Here is a 10,428-nt window from a genome sequence, read left to right as displayed (position 1 = left end):
AAAGATTAAATAACCACATCTTGAGTGAAAGCAAGATAATGCTTTATCAAAAAAATGAAGTGACTTTAGATGGCTCTTTTATATTCTTTTATTAACAACTATCTATTGAACAATGATTCTGTGTTAAGCACGTGGTGGGTACTGGAGATGTAATGTTCAAACAAGACAGACACAGATACTGCCTTTGTGAAGTTTATCATCCAGGTAGAGGATGTATATTTATGTGCCTATATATCTATATCCATGATCATTCAGATAATTCAGATGCAGAGAAATTTATAATGAAGTAATGAAAAAGTCAGGGTGCTCTAAGAGCATATCATAAAAAGACTGGGTGGCACCCAAGGAATGAGCCAGGTGGTAAGTGGAGTGAGGAAGGGGAGAAAGCACAGTATGTGTGAAAGTTTTGAGGAAGCATGTTTGGGGAACTTAAATTCTGAGAGGAAAGAAACTCTGAGAGCAAGAAAGCAAAAGAGGAGACTGGAGACTGAGGCAAGAGTTATATGTTTTTTGGCCATTAAATGGGCTCTAGGTGGGCTCCATGTCCTTGGATGTCATCACAGGTAATGTTGGTCACTTCCATGGAGCATTTGGACTTCATCCCAAAGGCAATGGGAAGTTGTTGAAAGTTTCTAAGTTTAGGTGATCTTAGACTAGTAGATTTTTAAAAAATTTTTCCCAATGGCCAACATGCTAAACAAACTCCTCAACCGATTTCAGAAACCTGGATGCAAGAAAAAGAAAAAGAAAGACATGTATGCATGGAGCAGATGAAGCATTTCCACTCTGCATCTGCACAGAAGGCTAGGCAGAACCCCTGAGAGGCTGAAAAGTAATTACACTTCTACTCTGGATCCATGTCTTAACCACAAGGAGTGCGTTCTGCAGGCTCTATTTCCTAATTGAGGGTAATTACAAGAAGTTAAAACTAGATTAGCGACAATTAGACCCTATACAAGAGGGAGCTCTGTGGGTGGTCGGGAAGGGAGTAGGAAGAACCAGCCGGGAAAGTGTTTCCCAAACTGTTTGGCATTCTTTGACTCATATTGTAGGTAGAAGTTCTTGGAGGGTTTATCTGTGCTCCTGGTGGTGCCCACCAGGAGGGTAGGCAGGTGAAATATGGTATACACACACACACACACACACACACACACACACATCACTAACAGCCAATCAAGATTACTTTTTCTTCAAGCCAAAGTGCTTCATATGCCAATAAATGGAAACAAAGAGGAAAGGAAAGTAAAATTTGCATTACAATTGAATGGAGCACTGGGTGTTATACGCAAACAATGAATCATGGAACACTACATCAAAAACTAATGATGTAATGTATTGTGATTAACATAACATAATAAAATAAAATAAAATACATAGCTGAACATGGACAAACAAACAAACAAACAAAAAAACAATTTGACTGAAAACATCTTGTTTGAGCAGCTACGTTTTTGCCCCACTTTGGATCTAGATACTGTGGGAGAGACATGGCAAGTATATGATCTAGTCTTTAAGGAGCTTCCAAGTCTATTTGAGAAATTTGATGTGGCTGGAGCACAAAGGGGAAAAGGAGACCGGTGAACGATGAGCTCAAGAGGTGTCCAGAAGCCAGGCTGAGGAGCTCTGACTCCATCCCAGGGGCAGAGGGGGACCACAGAGAGTTCGTGAAAACAGGGAAAGGACAGAGCCAGGTTTGGATTTTAGAAAGATACACCTGGCCAGTTTAGAGAAAGTGGATGAGAGGGCATGGCAAGGAGCAAGTTGGGAGGGGGGCTCAGTCAGAGCTGCCTGTAGAGAAAGCTGGGGCTATCTATGATCGCGAGGAGGAAGCTGGGGAGAAGCCAGTGTAGGCAGAAAAAAGTGACTTACTTCACTCTCTTCATACCAAACATTTATTGCTTTGATTCATTCAATTAACAAATAATTATTTTGCATCTGTTCTGTGCAGAGCACCATGGTAGGGGACATTAAGAGGAATAAGAATGATGTTATTCCAGTCTTCAAGGGGGCTGTGTAACTAACTGTTCAAGTGAGTGGAGCAGTCAATAGCTGTTCTAGGTTTTTAAAGTCAGTTCTGCTCAGTGGAGGGGCAGATGATGTAAGAAATAACAGAAAGGGAGGTGAATGTGCATGAAGCCTGAGGAGAGACACAGTAAAGGGCATCGCTAGGCAGAAGCTAAGAGGGTATAATAGTAAGTAATATGCAATAAGTTTGGATGGGAAGGGTATGCTGACTATGTGTGTATAAAAATGTGTGTATGTGTGTGTGCATATGTTGTGTACACATGGGCACATGTACATAAGGCAGCCAAAAACCGTAGCACCAACAGATATTTCTATAAAAGAGAAAGACAGAAAGAGACAGAGGGGGAGAGAGAGATTTTTGTGGCGTACAAATTGGATCTTTCACATTTTCCCCTAAAAGTCATGTATACATGGTGGTATAGCCTGATGGAGTTGCATTTGTCTGGCAAACTCAATTTTATCATGCAAGGATTAACCTGGAAGTCCCAAAGCCTTATGTTTTAGGGTCTGAGGGAGGATCCCTGCTCTGCTGGCCAGTTCCCTGGAAGGAGGGAACAGCAGTGGCCTGAATCTCCAAGTACTTAGTCTAGTGCCTGGCACCAGGACACAGGAGGCCAGGAAGAAAGTGGCCTTCTCCACCATCTCAGAATCAGAACAGGCCAGATTCAATACAGGAGCCAGGTCACTGAAGAAGTGGTCAATCTCATAGGCTGCATGGAATGGCAGGTGGAAAGTCATGGCAACAGTGACCACAGGGGTTAGGAACTCATCCAGACAAGACCCACTGGCAAATAGGATGCATGTGCGGAGGTTCATGAGGGATGGGTGCTGGAAGGAGCTGCAGATGGCAAGGTGGCGGTCAGAAGACATGGCTGGCAGAACAAAGCACTTGACTACTGCAATGAACTGAAGAGGTAAAACTGGACCACACAACCTGCAAAAGAAATTGCCCCAGGATCTGAGAGAGGGTCTGTAGCATCTTAGGGGCAATGGAAGTAGTGTACCAGATCTCAAGGAACCAAAGATTGGACCAAAAGAAGTATGTGGGGATTTGGAGGTTGAGCTCAAAGCAAATGACTGTGAGGATGAAAATGCTCCCCAGCATGGTCACTACATAGATGCCCAGAAATATCCCCACACGAAAAGACTGTAGCCCATAGAGATTCCCAGATTCCAGGAGGAGAAATTCTTTGTTCATGGTCAGATTATATGTGTCTGTGAGATTCAAACATTAGACCTGAAAAAAAGAGAGAAATATCGCCAATTGGAGAAAGAGCTGTGCTCCTGGAGGGAAGAAATAGCACCAGAAATGCCATATACTATTGAAACCAAAGGTTTTGTCTTTTCTCCTCTGAAATGAATTTTCTGTTTTGTTCTACTAGGTATATTTATCTAATACTTGTAGCAGAATCAGAAACTATGCCCTGGAGAGTGAACACAGAGGGCATCTCCTCTGCTCTTTTCGGCTCTTTTCCTTGACATAACATGTGACAAGTCTACCTTTGGGAGTCTCATAGTGGGAGGCAAACACTTCTTAATAGGGATGTCGTGCAGGAGCTTCTCTGAACTTCTGAAACTCAGCTTTTGAGAGTCAATAAAAGCATGAGTCCAGGATCCTAAAATAACATCAAGAATTTCAGACCACCCTATCTCCCACTGAACCCCTAAATCAGGGTAGGTTGCACCAGGAACATAATTAGAAGGAGGAGGAGAATTCAGAGATATTGATCTTAATGTACCTGTAAGAAAAATAAGACTCTCTGCCAGGCTCTGGGGACATGTAACTGATTGCTTCCATGGCATCAAATTCCTATGGAAATTGGGGAAAATGTATGTAAAGTTATTCACTTGAAATGTTAGAGAAAAATAATGTTCCATCCTTCATAAATGAAAATGACATTCCTGACTCACAAGCAGTAGGATGTGCATTTAGAGTTATTTTTTTTTTTCAGCAGCGGGGATGGATTTGCAGTGAGTCATGGCTGCAGCTCTCCCTTCCCCACAAGCCCCCTTTTCCCCAGCCAGAACTCAAAGACTCATATTTCTGAAATGGCTGTCTTGTCTTAGCGCCTGGGCTGTGATAGAATTGAAAATCAGGCTGTGTTGTGGCCTAAATTATGGGTTAATGTGAGGCCAGAGTTAGGGCCTCGATTTAGTTGGTGTTCTAAGCTGTAGCCTCTTTCTAGCCAAGGAATAAAGCAAAGCCATCTTTGCTGCTTTGCTTTGGTAATGACAATGTGTCCCTAACAGGTTACAGTTAAGTCATATTTTTTGTAAATGAAATACTATTTTAAATCCATTCAGGGAACTGGCTATTCAAAGGAATCTTATTAAGAATGCTTCTGTGACATGAAAAAATTTCTCCATAATTTACCCTTTGTACTAATCTGGATTGTTAATAAACTGGGCCTGTGTAAAGGAAGGTCCACCTATAATGGGGTTTCCAGCACATTTAGGGTGCCTAAGATGGTACTGAATATAATCACAGTGTATAAGGAAAATCAATCAGCAACTAGAGTTGTCCCTGGAGGTGACAGCTGCTTCCTAATTGGGGGATTAAACTGCAGTGTCCTATTACCATTTTACCTTGTCTTCAGAGACTGCCAGCCAGCATTCAGAACTGACATTAACATCATTAGATTTTTATCATTCAATCCCAAGTCTCATTAATTAATAATGAAATAAACTTGATTTCCCCTTTTAGCTTACAGGCGTGCTCCTTAGTGCCTCCAAATTCAAAGGCACACCAGCCTCCCTAAATCCTCTCCCATCCTCTCTTTTCTTGCAGTGAAGACATTCATGCTGATGCAAAAGAGAGGCTTCAGCTGAGAATTCTATTCATTCTTTCACTCAGTCTTTTCTTCGCTTACCAGATATTTTTGGACACCTGCTATGTGCCATATATTGGGCGAGGTAGGCATTGGGGATAAAATCTGGAGCAAGAAATTCATGGTCTTAATGTTCCCAGAGCTTACATCCCAGTAGAGGAGGTGATCTTAAAAGTAACTGTAAAATTACTACTGTGATAAATGCTATGAGGGAGAAATATGGGGTCCTAATACAAAGAATAATATGCCTGGAAATGAGATGTTCAGGGAAGAATATGGGTAGCCAGCTATGAGAACAATCAGAGGGGAGGTATTACAGGTAGAAAGGTGGCATGTGCAAAGGCCCTAAGTGAGACAAGCACCTGAACGCTGGAAGAAGTAAAACAACCGAGCAAACAACAAAACCAACTACTGTGGCTTGAGAGCAACAGGTGAGGCAGGCTCTGAGGGAAGAGCAATAGGAGGTGAGTTTGTAGAAGGTGTGGTCTGGTTTACATTTTGAAAAAATCCCTTAGGCTTCTATGTGAAGAATAGACTGTAAGGGGCTAATAAGGACACTGGGAAAACTGGTGAGGAAGGTAATAACAGTAATCCAGGTAAGAGATGGTGGCTAGGACCAGGCTGGGATGGAGCAAGGTGGATTAATTTGGGGGCTTTTTAGTAAAAATGAATAAAAGCTTGTCATTTGTGACAACATGGATGGACCTAGAGGGTATGCTAAGTGAAATAAGTCAGACAGAGAAAGACAAATACCATATGATTTCTCTTATATGTGGAATCTAAAGAATAAAACAAACAAAAAGCCCAAACAGACTCTTAAACACAGAAAACGAACTGGTGGGAGGTGGATGAAGGGATGAGTGAAATAGGTGAAGGGGATTAAGAGGTACAAACTCCCAGTTATAAAAGAAATAAGTCATGGAGATGAAAAGCACAGCATAGGGAACATAGTCGATAATATTGTCATAACATTCTATGGGGACAGATGGTGACAACATTTACCATGGTAAGCTCAGCATAATGTATAGAATTGTCAAATTACTGTATTGTACACCTGAAACTAATATTACATTGTACATCAACTATACTTCAGTAACACATTTTTTAAAATTTAGGGTATTTTACATAGAACTGATACTTTTTTTGTACATATTATACTTTAATAAAAAAGTTTAACAAAATGACATGGATTAAGCAACTATATGAATGATCATGTCTTTTCCTGAGATGGGAAGACCAAGTAGGTAATTTAGTTTGGGGGGGATTTTCTTTTGTCTTTTTTCCTTCATTCCTTCCTTTCTTCCTTCCTGCCTTTTCAAAAGATCTGGTGGGGTATGATCCATGGCTGGGATGACAGTTTCAATCCTCATATGAGTCAACAATCTGGTAACAGGACCCCAGCCACAGCTAGACAGAGCTCTCACTGTGGTCACACAGCAAACTCTTAAGCTAAAGCCTGACAAATTCCTGCCCTTGGTTTCAAAAGGGACCAGGGAAGACCGTGAATGTGTCAGTGTAACTCTTGACTCACTCTGTAGAAATTGCTCAAAGCTCAGGGTTAGCAACAGCATATCAGGAGCATCCTCTGTAAATGAAGCACAAGAAAGCATAATTCCATGGGGACTGTTAGACTCCCTTCATCATGAGTCTCCACAAAACCTTTATTAATGGCAATCCAACTACCCAGAGTTTTCAATTATCTGGGATTTTTAAAAAAATTCTGTTTTGTTTCATTTTGCTTTTACATGAGAGAGAGAGAGAGAGAGAGAGAGAGAGAGAGAGAGAGAGAGACAGATAATGAAATGAGCTTAGTCAAGAAAACAATTTTCAGGAGATGTCCTAGGGTCAGAATACATTCAGTCCTACTCTTTTTGTCTTCTCCATCTCCTTTTGTAGCTCTGGCCAGTCAGAATTAATGCTCAAAATAATGGTCAGAGGCTCTGAAAGATCCTCAATCAGTAAAGAATGATTCCAGTATATCATTATACTTGATTTACTAGGCAGGGACAGTGGACTCAGATATCTTAGTGGATTTTTTTTTCTGCAAACATGGTAGAAAACAGCTTGTTCTTAACTTTCCTTTACCCAGAAAATCTAATTAAACATATACTCTTTCTCCTGGTATATCCTTAATCAGATTTTGCCCTGGTATTAATTCTCCTATGTCCTTATAAACATCGAAAGGTATTCATTAGCATGAAAAATTGTTTGGTGCCCAGTATAAAATAAAACCCCCAAGTTTACCTCCTCCCATCACCTCTGAGATGTTAATAGTTGCAAAAGTACAATCATAAAATTGCAAGTGTAGCAGTATAACTAGGAAGTAGGAGACTAATTATGGAAGCCCAAACTCATTACCTCTTCTAGAGTCAATCCAGGGAAACCTCTTAGAATAGGGGGTGGTGAGGAGGAAGCCAAAAAATAGGTGAAGATTACAACTCTGGAAGGGAGAAGTATATAGCTTGATAAGGAGAGCAATTATCTGGCTATACCAATCAGATACCATATGATCCAGCAGTCCCATTTCTGGGTATATATCCAAAGGAAAGGAAATCGCTATCTCAGAGAGATAGCTGTCCTCCCTATGTTCATTGCAACATTATTCATAATAGTCAAGATATGGAAACAACCTAAATGTCCACTGATAGATGAATGGATAAAGAAAATGTGGTGTATATATGCAGCAGAATATTATTCAGCCTTAAAAAGGAAGGAAATCCTGCTATTTTTGACAACATGGATGAACCTAGAGGGCATCGTGTTAAGTGAAATAAGTTAGACACTGGAAAACAAATGCTGTATGATCTCACTTATATGTGGAATCTAAAAAAGATGAGCTCATAGTACCAGAGTGGAACCATGGTTACCAGGGGTTGGGGGTGAGGGGAATGGGGAGATGTTGGTCAAAGGGTACAAACTTCCAGTAATAAGATGAATAAATCCTGGGATCTAATGCACAGCATGATTACTGTAGTTACTAATACGGCATTGTATACTTGATATTTGCTAAGAGAGTAGATTTTAAGTGTTCTCACCTCAAAAAGAAGTTATTATGTGAGTGAAGAATGTGTTAATTAACTTGATTGTGGTAATCACTTCATAATACGTGTATATTAAATCATCATGTTGTACATCCTAAAAACAACAGATATCCAGTTCTCTCCCTCCCTACAAACTCCTAACTCTATCCATAAAACAAAAAAATTAAGCAACAAACACATAACAGTCAAATGTTCTCTTAGATCTTTATTCTCCCCGAAGTTATTCCAGGCTGATATCTGGGATATTGTTTAATGATAGATGTCAGGGTTAATTGGTAGTGCAGAAGATCATCTGGATAACCCAAGCCTCACTCTTTAAGTCATCTCTTGGTCCAAATACATATAAACCTGTTCCTGAATGTGATGTCTGAGAAAGAAAAGGCTGGTGAGCAGGAAAACTACCCAGAGACAGACTCTGAAAGGGCAGAGAAGAAATCCTTAACTGGTACTATACTAGCTCTTCTACCAGTAGAGGAAGTTGAATTTTTGGGTCAATTCTTATATAAGTGGTGTCTTTTTGAGTAATTCCTGTTTGTACCATGCAGCAGGAAATTTTGGCTAAAATTTCCCTTTTCCTTTGAATACAACTTGTGGAACATTATAGACAGCTCATTTTTTTATTTTAAATTTTTTATTTAAATTCAATGACACATTAATGTGAAAAATGATTTTGTTATTTGTGTTTATGCACCTTGAGATCTGGAGACAGGCATAACTGAAATGCCTGAAACAAACATTGTTGAGACCCAGAAACAGACTGGAGATAGACATTATTGAGACCTGGTGACAGATATTTCCAATTCGACCATATTCTTTGGTGTCAAATACTTTTTTTTTCCTGTTCTGTTCCATTTGTCAACACGACAGACAATGAAATGGGCCAAGAAATATCTTGGGCCAAATGATACGTGATGTGTCATTATGTGACATACCTAGCCTAAATGTGAAGAATAGCAACAATTATTCTGGTAAATTGTGCAAAGGATAATGAGCTCATACTTTTAGTCTCAACTAAGATATTTCATATAAAAATTTGGGAGTCTAAATAATCTGTTTAAATGTAGTTTCTCAATTACCCTATAAATATAGATTCTAATTATGGCTATTACTTTATAGCCACAATCTGAAATTGATGGAATTCAGAAAACATTTCATCAATAAACCATTCTAGAAAAAACTAATTGGTTTCCACAATGCTAAATACCCAGTTTGAATGAGGAGTTTACCTTTGAACAAGTTATATTTTTCTAATTGGCTTCTTATGTTTACCTTGTCCTCTGAGTGATGAAAGAGAATTTGCCACACTTTCTATGCCTGCTCCATTCCCTTATATCCAGGATAACTGAAATATCCTGATCCATCATTTTAATACTTCTCTGCTCATATGCTCACGGTGCCAGGCATCTGAATAGCAATGACATTTATTTTCTTGCATCTTTCACTCATCGTCCTGGTGTTTGACTGTGACAATGGGAAAAATCTCAGTACCCCTCCTACTTGCTTCTCTCTAATCCCCACCCTGTAGCATTCAAAACTGTATCTGTCACCACTCACATTTTCTTTTTGAAGCTTTCTGCTTCCAGACTCCTCTTCTTCATGGATCGTGACAAATTTACCGCAGTGAGAAAGCTGCAATAGTCACAGTTACATGGTTTCTTTGGTCCATACTAGAGGATTTATCATGTCACAGGGAAGTAGTATTTTGGAGTAGGGAAGAGCATGATCTTTTGTCTGACAGACCTGAGTTTGAGTTCTGGCTCCACCATATACTCTGTGTGACTCTGGGCAAGTAACTTAACCTCTTGGTGCTTTAATTTTCTCAGCTGGAAAATAAACAATACTTATAATAATAAAACTACCTCACAGTGTTTTCATTAGGGTTGAATGAGATAATCCATATGAAGTGTTGGTGAGGTACCCAGCACTCTATAAGTGCTCAATCTCATTCACATTTTATATTGTGTACATATATATATGGCTATGATTATACATTTATATATCGTTTCATGTGTCATCTCCCTCACAAAATTATAAGTGCCTGAAAAGTAGGTGCAATCTTGGAGTTTTTCAATTGCTGTCCTCTGATTCCCTTCACAAATCTAGCACAAGAAATGAGCTCCCAGTAAGATCTTAGTAAGTATTTATTTGTATAACTTTTTTTCCCATCCCAGCTCAAATCTGCAAGCTTTATTTTGGTCACTGCTGACAGAAACCTAAATAGATTTTTCTTACCTCTCATTGTCCTTGTCCTCCATAGAAGGACTGGCCACCATAACCCCATGGTTCTGGATGTTTTGTTTATACTGACAGAGAATCCGGATCCACATTCAAGAACATTCTCAGTCGAGGTGCTGCTCTAACTGCCCAACTTAATATCCTACCTTAACTTCCTCCCATTAGGGAGGCAGGTCCTGCCTGATTGTTCAGTGTGCTGTTCTCATGAAAATCAACTACCCATAAGCCTGTTTCCCCAGGGTAAGGTTTTCCTTCTCTACTGGGAAAGTTAAATAAAATGGTAGAGTATACAAAGAACA

General features: G+C 39.7%; 1 pseudogene; it reads right to left on the bottom strand.

The window, feature by feature from the left end:
• Positions 1-2,496: 2,496 nt before the first annotated feature.
• LOC113930517 lies at positions 2,497-10,221 on the bottom strand (annotated as a pseudogene).
• Positions 10,222-10,428: the final 207 nt, after the last annotated feature.

This window comes from Zalophus californianus, chromosome X (assembly GCF_009762305.2).
Source record: "Zalophus californianus isolate mZalCal1 chromosome X, mZalCal1.pri.v2, whole genome shotgun sequence".
Lineage (NCBI taxonomy): Eukaryota > Metazoa > Chordata > Mammalia > Carnivora > Otariidae > Zalophus > Zalophus californianus.
The sequence above is the reverse complement of the archived record's forward strand: the minus strand, read 5'-3'. Positions and strand labels throughout refer to the sequence as shown.